This window comes from Salvelinus sp. IW2-2015, linkage group LG1, assembly GCF_002910315.2.
Source record: "Salvelinus sp. IW2-2015 linkage group LG1, ASM291031v2, whole genome shotgun sequence".
NCBI lineage: Eukaryota > Metazoa > Chordata > Actinopteri > Salmoniformes > Salmonidae > Salvelinus > Salvelinus sp. IW2-2015.
Genome location: NC_036838.1, coordinates 6,758,370 through 6,769,974, shown reverse-complemented (window position 1 = coordinate 6,769,974; position 11,605 = coordinate 6,758,370).

Sequence of the window (11,605 nt, the reverse complement as noted above, 5' to 3'; positions counted from 1 at the left end):
TGCTCTAGAGTCCAGATCAAGCAGCAGGTTGAAGGTGCAGACTGAAGCATAGACTGAGCTGAGGCCCATGCAGCTATAGGTAAACATCTCTTCCCCACGGAGAAACCCTGTTTAAGCAGCAGGTTGAAGGTGCAGACTGAAGCATAGACTGAGCTGAGGCCCATGCAGCTATAGGTAAACATCTCTTCCCCACGGAGAAACCCTGTTTAAATGTTTGAGAACCGACTGGAATTCAGTGGAACACTTCAAATCCCTCTCCCCTCAACAGCCCTTGTTCAAATATATATAAATATATATATGCTGTAGCTCCAGTCAGATGTGTGTAAGGCTAGAACAAATAAATTGAGGTTGTGGAGACAAAAAAGCGAGGTAGGTAAAACAAATGAACAAGCCCTCGTAGCCCAAACATATCCAAGACCACGTTTGCAGAAGTGTAGTTAGAAGAGGATGGGAAGGAGGCAGAGTGACTATTACTCCTGTAGCCTCGATCAAAGACTACTATTCTAGCAACTACAACATAACTGACAGAATATTCACGTGTAATACATGTTGGCCAACATTTGATGAAAATAAAGTCTTGATTATGCTAGCCTACTCTGAAACATAGTCATCCCAATTTAAGGCCTTAAAGGCCCAGTGCAGTCAAAAACGTGATTTTTCGGTGTTTTATATATATTCCCACAMGATGAGGTCGGAATAATACGGTGAAATTGTGCAAAGCCCTTTTAGTGTAATGAGCTGTTTGAAAATACCAGCTGAAATGTCATCCTGTTTTGGTGGGATGGAGTTTTGGTGACACCAGTCGGTGTGACACCAGTCACCAGTCGATAAATGAGTTAATAGACCAATAAGAAAAATAGTTCCAAACCTCTCTGCCAATAACAGCAGAGTTTCTGTTTTCACCTCCCCACTCAAACCACTCCCAGACAGTCGTAGCTAAATTCTTGCTCGAGAAATTTCTCTTTGCTAAGAAACAATTTTTTTATTGAAATCACAGCAAGCTATTTCATTGTTACCCGGAAATGATTTAACATTGGGACAAAAACGTCTGAATTGGACCTTAAATATACACTGAGTGTACAAAACATTTGGAAAACATTATGCTCTTCCCATGACATAGACTGACCAGGTGAATCCATGTGAAGGCTAAGATCCCTTATTGATGTCACTTGTAAATGAAGGGGAGGAGACAGGTTAAATAAGGATTTCTAAGCCTTGATCAAATTGAGACATGGATTGTGTATGTATGTAATTCAGAGGGTGAATGGGTGTAACAGTATAGCTTCCGTCCCTCTCCTTGCCCCTACCTGGGCTTGAACCAGGGACCCTCTGCACACATAGACAACAGCCACCCTTGAAACATTGCTCCTCAAAAGCCGCAGCCCTTGCAGAGCAAGGGGAACAACTACTTCAAGGTCTCAGAGCGAGTGACGTCACTGATTCAAACGCTGCTAGCGCTCACCCCGCTAACTAGCTAGCCATTTCACATCGGTTACATGGGCAAGACAAAAGATTTAAGTGCCTTTTGAACGGGCTATGGTAGTAGGTGCCAGGCGCACCGGTTTGTGTCAAGAACGACAACTCTACTGGGTTTTTCACGCTCAACAGTTTCCAGTGAGTACTGTATCAAAAATGGTCCACTACCCAAAGAACATCCAGCCAATGTGACACAACTGTGGGAGTCAACATGGGCGAGTCAACATGGGCCAGCATCCCTGTGGAACACTTTAAACACCTTGTAGAGGCTGTTCTGATGGCAGAAAAGGGGGTGCAACTCATTATTAGGAAGGTGTTCTTAATGTTTTGTACACCCAGTGTATTTTATTGTTAAAGACCGTGGTTCCTATTTCAACACAAGCACAGCTTTTTACATCCCTCCATTGCTCAAAATACTTGGCATTTGACTCTCACCTGTAATACATTTGGTGTATTTGAAGTACGTCCAGAGCCCATTTGGCCCTGTCTGATGATGAGTCCCCTGGTCCTCGTTGCTCATCATGCCATCTGTGGGAAATACTTCCTGTATCCTCTTTCTTTCTCGAGGTGTTTCATAAACGTGAGAACTGTACGGCGTTCATCCACCGTCGTGTTCGCGTTGCTCGTTCTGATATGTTTTAATGTCCTTCTTTAAATGTTCTTGTATTTGTGTATTATTTTGTATTGTTAGGCATTACTGCACTGTTGGAGCAAGAAACATGAGTGTTTCACTGCACCTGCGACAACATCTGCAAAACATGTGTACGCGACCAATAAAATGTGATTTGATTCGTTCACTGATCCGATTCCTCGGTGCATTTGTTTTCTCTGTGTACTCCTGTTCTGCATCATAAATTCAAAATGTTTCCCCTCCTAAGCATCAAGTCAAAATGTCTGCAATCATTTAAATGTTTTCCTCTTCAGACTGTGGACTAGGCATCCATTTTAGGAGGAGAAAAAAAGGACACCAGCTGTATTTTTCCCCCACATGCTGCATGCAGTCATGCGCGAATCCCATGCTCCAGCCATATGTTTAGCATTATMTGTACTATATGTCAGAGCAGAGAGCAGTCCACAGAGTTATGTTCCTTCTTCCCCGCTGATGGTGAATCACACTCCACGCCCTCTCCTTATGGTTTGTCGTCGTTCCTTCCCCATTAAATGCTGAGCTAGCACACATTACATAGTGTATGTACGTCCAAGGTAAAGTATGTTAGCATGGAATAGGTGTGCTGATCCAAAGTAAACTTGAAAATGTAGGCTTGGATTTGGTGTCATCACTTTTATTCTGAAACAATACACGACCCAGTGTTATTGGCTGTAGTTGTCTTATTGTGATGCAATAAAAGTGTTAGCATCCAGTAGCAATGTTAATCCAAAGGTAAACTATGGCAGCTAGCATTAAAAGGCTATGCTTAAAACTATGCGTTCAGGTAGGTGTTGTTTTGGATAGCATGCTAACTATGCTAATCCAATTAACTACACTAACCAACGGTTGTAGCATTGCATCTTTAGCAGGAATCTCTCTGTATGCTAACGTTGCGCTAGCACAAATGTGGCCTGTTGGCTTAGTGAACGCCTAGAGCACTACCACCATAAAGTTATAATGATTAACAGTCTCATGATCTGAGCCTATTTCTTTGATTAAACATGATCATATTTGGCTCCATAATAGGCAGAATGGCTAACCTCAAAAGGTTCAGAGTACACGTGACAGGTCAAGAAGCTATAGGTAGCCCTCTTGGGTGCAAAAGACCTTATGACCAGGTGCTAAATCGTACATTTTTTTTTTACTCAAATGGAAGATAAGAAAATGAGAGACAAAGCCCTTGGGTCTTTGCCCATATGGTTATTGAGGCTCAATTTCCCCTCTCTCTCTTCTTATAGCTCTCTCCTCTCCCTCTCCATGGTTGAAGTTTTAAGAGGTACATTTTGTGAGGAAGTTAATTTTGACATAGTGTTTGCAGTGGGTGCATAGGTAAAACTCACTCCTGCTGGGGTAAGGCAAATATATTCAACTAAATAAAAGGAAGTTACAGACTTAATGTGACCACTATGGAAAAAGTGTTTCGTTAAACTCAGCCAATGGCTCAATTATAACAATATCGCTAATTAGCAAAGAACAAATGCTAACACTATTACAAGGGGGTCAAACCGGTTTGSCTGTTATTAAGCGTGCATGTTAAGTTCTGAGTTGTTAGGAAATGATGCTAAGAGAAGTCTCATGTTGTTGAGCCATAATACTGTGTATTATTTCACTTTTATGTGGTCCTCCTACAGAGAAAATAAGCCTGATCTTTGCCTTTGTGGTTGCTCCAACCGTTCACTCCCACCTCCCACACAACGTATTATTCCCAGCAACACTGTTCCCTCCAAAGTTTACACACAATAAATAATGATATGCCCAAAGCAGTTAGCAGTTAGCCGGCTCTCCGTTTCCTGGCTGGAGTTGAAATGAAATGGTAATTTTGTACTTGAGGAGGATTTCAAAGGGATGGCGTCCACTCTTCATCTCCGTACATACCACGAGCTGGCTCGCTCGCCGACACACTCATGCTGGGTTCTGAATAAAAAGGTGGAATTGTACATTTTTCTATGAGTTCTCTCTCCCTTTTCTGTCATATCCCTAAAGACGCTAGATGTAAAGATGGAGATATCTTCCTCTTTAGATGTTTGTTCTGATGGTCACTTTTTACATAAACATCTTCCCCCATGCGRGACCGCTAGACTGATGTGTCATTGTTAAAAGATGGTTTCCGCCAGGCATTTGAATAGATAATATTATGCATTTGTTATGAATCTCTTCACGGGGTAAAAGTTCGTCTTGAGTGCAGTTGCGGGTAGAAAAATATCGTATTCTCTCGCTCCTGCTATTGTTGTATCAAGCGAGTCAWAGGATTTTTGTTTTGTTTGTTGAAAAGTTTGTCCAAAGAAACGTCGACTGACACATCTCATCCTCCCTTACTGATCCTGTGGTGTTTCAGTTTGTGTGTCAAGAAGTTTTACGATTACAAGATCTCCACCTGCCTGACGTTCTTTACAAGCCGCTTCCCACCTAACTGCTGCTCATTGTAGTTCCGTATGCAAAACATGATCATCCTAATTACATGCGCATGTAATTGACTGCATTACATGTGTGTCTTTTGTCTTAGAGCTACCGTGCTGTCCTGCAGTGATGTGGCGAACCTCAAGAAGCAGAAAACACACGGGCCATCGCCCTCCAGCTCTCCTCCAGCTCCCTTCACTACTATAGCAGGTGACAGAGGAAGATGGACAATCAAACAGCACAGACAAGGTGTGGACACAACACAACCACACCTACTGACTGAGGCTGCTGAGGGGAGGACGGCTCATAATAATGGCTGGAACAGAGCAYATGGAATGGTATCAAACACACGGAAACCATGTGTTTGGTRYATTTGATACYRTTCCACCTATTCCGCTMCAGCCATTACCACGAGCCCGTCCTCCCCAATTAARGTGCCGCCAACCTYCTGTGCTACTGACACACAAGTGCTCATACAAGCGGTCTCACAATATAACCCGTCAACATACACAGGCTTGCAACACACAAAGTCCCGGGTTCGAAACCCAGTCAGTCACAACAGCAGCCTGGGAGAATAACGCAGGAGTGATAACCTTTTGGGTATCTGACTGTTCCCCAGTCAGCCTATTTATCACATACCATGCCTAGGCTTTAGCTCAGCAGGCTAACACAGTCTTCTGGCAAACAGGACACCTGGGTTTGAACCCAGTCAGTCAGAATAGCAGTCGAGGTAATAATATGGGAGTATTTACAGGTGACCCAGTCAACCTATAGGTCGGTCTATTCCATTCCATTGACAAGGCGGTTCTGTCACCTTAAAACAAAGGCTGGGTGAGAAAAGGCCTGGCTGTAGTCCCGTGTCTTCATTATCTCTGGGTACGCATGACATGAACACTTGGTGGGTTAAATGCAGTTGATTCAAAGTCTATATGCACGGGTGAGCAAGGAAACAGGTTGTATTCCAGGAGAGAGAGAGAGAGGACTTTAGGGACTTCTAGAAAATGCAAGAGAGTGATATTCATGCAAAACTTACTTAAAACCCTTTTCCTGCTGTAGTTCTTTTTTTTCATAGAAATAATAATGCACGAACTGAAGTCGAACGGTTCAAAATTCCCCTACCTCTTTAAATACTGTGTTAAATAAATACTGTATTTTATATATGTGGATGTGAATCTCTCCTACCTCTATATCGTTCAAGTGATTCTCTTAAAGGGGAATGAGACCAACACTGCATTTAAAAAAATTGCAGCCTTTAATGTGTGTAAATTACTGTTATCACACAGTTCACTGCATTTGACCACAATACTTACCTTGGTTAAAAGTTCCTCTCTAAATGATGAAGTTAGTCTCTGATGTCTGTTTTCACGCTTTGCTGCTTTATTAGCCACAATAATCTCCAATGTAGAAGTGGTTTTAGCTGGATGGGAGGGGAGTAAAGGAGGGAGGGAGGGGGGGGGGGGGGACGACTATAACCTTCATGCTTTTTGCATAGCGGGTCATGCTTTGTTTAAATTTCCCAGATCAAAGAGCTCAATGCAAATTCCTCCAGCTCCAAACCACCATTTGATGTTCTGGGAGCCAAATTATTGTGGTGATTACCGTTAGCCGTACACAACGGTTAGCGCCGGGCCAAACAATCTCCTTGTTGTGTCTTGCAATTAGCKCTGTGACTTTTTAGGCCTAGCTAGCATCTGAAGCACATCCACAATAAGACTGGCTGTTGGGGTTGATAAAGTGATTTGGCTTTGCCGTTCCTTTCATCCTAGCAAAGTCGGGATGTTGSAGGGCTCTTGCGGGCTCCATGTGCATATTCACATCTCCTCCCCTTTCTTCTTCTGGTGACAACAGCACCACTGTGTTCTGTTTATACTCTGAAGCTAGCGCTACGTGCTACCAGTGTCTTAGAAATAGTATTACAGAACTAGAAAAGGTACATTTCCTAAAACGAAATGAAGTGTGTGCTGCTTCGGTGGATTTCTATTTCTATACTGAACAAAAATATAAACGCAACATACAACATTTTCTAAGATTTTACTGAGTTACACTTCATATAAAGAAATCAGTCAATTTAAATAAATTCATTAGGTCCTAATCTATGGATTTCACCTGACTGGGAATGCAGATATGCATATGTTGGCCACAGATACCTTAAARAAAAGGTAGGAGCATCGATCAGAAAACCAGTCAGTATCTGGTGTGACCACCATTTGCCTCATGTAGCGCGACACATCTCCTTCGCATAGAGTTGATCAGGCTGTTGATTGTGGCCTGTGGAATGTTGTCCTACTCCTCTTCAATGGCTGTGCGAAGTCGCTGGATATTGGCAGGAACTTGAACACGCTGTCGTACACGTCGATCCAGAGCATCCCAAACCTGCTCAATGTGTGACATGGCTGGTGAGTATGCAGGCCATGGAAGAACTGGGACATTTTCAGCTTCAAGGAATTGTGTTTCAGCTTCAAGGAATTGTGTACAGACATGGGGCTGTGCATTATCATGATGAAACATGGTGATGGCGGCAGATGAATGGCACGGCAATGGACCTCAGGATCTCTTCACGGTATCTCTGTGTATTCAAACTGCCATCAATAAAATGCAATTGTGTTCGTAGTCCGTAGCTTATGCCTGCCCATACCATAATCCCACCACCACCATGGGGCACTTTGTTCACAACATTGTCATCAGCAAACCGCTCGCCCACAGGACACTATACACGTGGTCTGCGATTGTGAGGCCGGTTGGACGTACTGCCAAATTCTCTAAAACGATGTTGGAGGAGGCTTATGGTAGAGGAGGAGGCTTATGGAGGAGGCTTATGGTACATTGCATTCTCTGGCAACAGCTGGTGGACATTCCTGCAATTAGCATACCAATTGCACACTCCCTCAAAACTTGAGACATCTGTGGCATTGTGTGTGTGACAAAACTGCATATTTTAGAGTGGCCTTTTTCCCCCAGCACAAGGTGCACCTGTGTAATGATCATGCTGTTTAATCAGCTTCTTGATATGCCACACCTGTCAAGTGGATGGATTATCTTGGCAAAAGAGAAAAGCTCACTAAAAGGGATGTAACACATTTGTGCACAACATTTGAGAGAAATAAGCTTTTTGTGCATATGGAAAATATTTTATTTCAGATCATGAAACATGAGACCATGACTTTACATGTTACATTTATATTTTTGTTCAGTGTATGATCCGTTTAAAATACTCATCCTTAAAGGGGAAACCTGTTGACCTGTATACAATTGGTACTCAACCACGTCATATCCAAGGCTGAAAAGATCACTTTTAACATTATACATGATACATACAGGTACATACCTTTCACATATACCATTACACATGAAAGCAGTAATCCACCTGACCTTTATTAACTCATACAGTGTCTAGCCGCAAGATACCACATGCTGGTAGAAAGCTGGTAGAAAAACTACAGTRAAATATATATTGCTATTTACACACTTTTACATTTTGGTACTGTTTCGTGAGCACAGAGGTCATAAGTAGGGCCGGCCCTAGCCTTTTGGGAGCCTAAGCAAAACAAATGAGGGGGGGGGGGGTCTCCCCCACCTCAGGAGCAAGACATTTTAGTGCCCCTCTCCCCTCTTGAAGGCAGAGAGAAACAAGTTTACCAGGTTTCAGGTAAGACCCAAGTGCAGACTGTGTTGAAGTAACAATGTTTATTGCAACAACAGGGTCAGGCAAACGACAGGTCAAAGCAGGCAGGGGTCGGTAATCCAGAGGCAGCAGGCTCAGGCAGAGTGGTCAGGCAGGCKGGCTCAGAGTCAGAACATAGACATGTGTGCGGCAGGTAGCCAAGTGGTTAGAGCGTTGGACTAGTAGCCGAAAGGTTGCAAGAACGAATCCCCGAGCTGACAAGGTAAAAATCTGTCGTTCTGCCCCTGAGCAAGGCAGTTTTAAATGAATCCACTGTTCCTAGGTCGTCATTGAAAATAAGAATTTGTTCTTGCCTAGATAAATAAATGTATTTTTTTAATTTTTATAATGCAGGGGTCAAAACCAGGAGGATGAGAAAAAGAGAGACTGGGGAGACTTGTAGAGGTCTACAMAYTTTTTTCTGAGGTCTTGGCTGATTTCTTTAGATTTTCCCATGATGTCAAGCAAAGAGGCACTGAGTTTGAAGGTAGGCCTTGAAATACATCCACAGGTGCACCTCCAATTGACTCAAATTATGTCAAGTTAGCCTATCATAAAAAGGCAGAAGCGCTTCTATAGCCATTAATCATTTTATGGAATTGTTCAAGCTGTTTAAAGGCACAGTCAACTTAGTGTATGTAAACTTCTGACCCACTGGAATTGTGATACAGTGAATTATAAGTGAAATAATCTGTCTGTAAACAATTGTTGGAAAAATTACTTGTGTCATGCACAAAGTAGATGTCCTAACCGACTTGCCAAAACTATAGTGTGTTAACAAGAAATTTGTGGAGTGGTTGAAAAACAAGTTTTTATGACTCCAACCTAAGTGTATGTAAACTTCCTTGTTCAACCGTATGCCTTTGTGTTCAACCCCATTCAAACCAACGCGTCAAACCTGAACACACAAAGTCAATAATCCGTGCGCACTTTGCATTCAGACACGTTTGCATGTTCATCATCAGCACCCGATCCATTTGTGAAGTTTTTTTAGCGCTGACATTATTGTTGTTTGGGGGTTATTGGAGGCAGCAGCCGGTTGAAAGGATAACTTTGCCTGTGGGAAGGACGGGCACAGAGGATCAAGTTCAGCTGTATTTTTGATAACACTTTGCATTCCTGAGGCACTAGCCCAGCTCGGATGCCTCACTCTTTGATTGTCTCTTTAATGTTCGAAGCTGTTGATGCCTCCTACACCACAGCCGTGCAGGGGTGGAGGTGAATGAATGGCCAAGGATTACAGCAACCGAAATGGAGATGGATTTCTTCCAAGGTGACAGACACATTGGAGGATGTTGGTTTTCCGTTGTTTTTCAAGGCCTTGTATATGTAACAATGTTGCGAGAGAAGAAAACGCCTGTAGTCTGAATGTGTCACGTACAATTAGCGCCGTGACATAGATATATATGTAGACAACCCGATGATGCTAGCGCCTGATCAAACGTGCAGTATGCCCTGTGTGGTCACCTTCCGGGGTGAAGAAAGAGAGAATGTTGGCTGACTGAGAGATGACACATAGTCGGTTTGAAGCTCATATCAAAGAGGGGGTAAAGATAGAAATTCAGATTCCATGTGCTCTTTGAGCCTGCTGTCGTAGTGTAGCGGCCTACACTTAATTCAAGCCAGCAAACTGAAGTTTCGAAACCTGGCTATTTTATTTCCACCATTTTGAGTCTTCTCTGTTTCTCTGTGAGCAAGGCGTCTTTGTGGCGACCTCAACAAAGAAGCGGCGGATTAGCCACAGAGAAAGAGCCTTGGAAATTCTCCTTTTTTGTGTATTTCCGAGCAGAAATATAACAGTATTAGATCGACTTTAATTACACAGACTCGCGGATGGGCCTCTTTTCTCTCCGTGGTGGAAACGCTTAGCGTTTGTTGTCGTTTCAAGGCTCTCAAAAGGATGTGTTGGCATGTGCAGGGCCCTGGCAGAGGAAGCAGAAGGGGGAGCATTGAACTGTTATTGTTTGAAAAGCGTGTAAGCGGCCTTCACAACGGCACAGCCACATCCACGAAACGGGCAAGAAAAAAAAGAGAAAACCCTCTTGACAGACGGCTTAACAGGCGAAACCGAATTTTGTCTTTTGCCGGCTAGACGTCAGATGCCTTGCCAATGAGAGAGAGCGAAAGCACACCACAAAATCTCTCTCCCGCGTCTTTCTCGCCCTCTCTTTTCTCCTCCGCTTTAAGTCGGTTTGGTGAATGCAAACATCAAAGGACGAAACACTTCGAATGTACATTGTTGTTCCAGTAACCACATAAAAAAAAGAGAGAGGAGTGAGGAGACTGGGATTTTTGTCCCTTCCAGACAGAAATAGKCAGCTATGGAGGATTTGGTTTGAAATGGGGAAAGATTGACTCTTTTATCTYTTCATTTCAAACGTCTTCTTCCTCTTTCGAACCACCTTTCTGATCTTAACGCCTGACCAGCTCTGCTACAAAGCAGAGGCCTCCTGTATGTTGTGTGCTAATCTTCCACAAACAGGGGAGCTGATGTGAGCAGAAAAAGCCACAGGGCCTGGTAGGAGGAGGTTTATATTAGTTTCAACTAGTCATGCTCCTGACTCATTGTCATTAAACAAGCTCTGTGAGGGGAGTTAAACTTCGAGGAACTCTTCTAGCTCTCCACGGCTCTACAGGCCGCAGACATTCCACACGTGTTGTAAAGAGGTCTCCGCCGCTAACCTAACAAAACGGCCCCAACTTGTGCTTCTACTTAACAGAGGGCTTTAGCAGAGCTCGCCTTATCTTTACACAAGGACCACCCATGAGTGACAAATCAGTTCTCACCTTCAGTCGTTGTGTGTGTACACGTGTGTGGCCTAGGTTATGTACAAGCTCGGGTGTGCGTGCCTAAACAACTGCAAGTGTGTATGAGTGTGTGTGTCCCTAAGTAACTGCAAGCTTATGGAGTACGTGTGTGTCTGCATGTGTTTTATTTGTGTTACTGTCTACCTCCCACCATCTGGGACTTGTTTGGAGAGATTCTCTGTAAAAACCCACAGTCACGCTGAGGAAGGATTACCACTGTGAAAGCAGCACCTGGAAGAAACTCTGCTCTCCTCTCTTCTCCTTGGCTCCTTCAGATGCTCAAAGAGGTTCTGGGTTCTCTGCTGGAGGCACAGGATTTGTGCCTGACCTACATGGGAGTCCTGGTGCGCTGTATCCTTCCATAAAAGCTACAAGACAACATCTACCTAGCCAGTTTTTTCCCCTACCACCAAGATAGATGCAAGTGTGGAATATTCTATTGTTGTGGTGTATTGTACATTTCTTGAACATTGAGTGACTTTTGAGATTGCTAGTGTTGTAATCCTATACAAGGCCCATTTTTTTTTTGACCACCTGACCTGACCAGGAAAAACACTGGGCCATACAGATTTAGGATCTTAATTTGAGCCAGTTTGCTACAGCAGGACAATAAT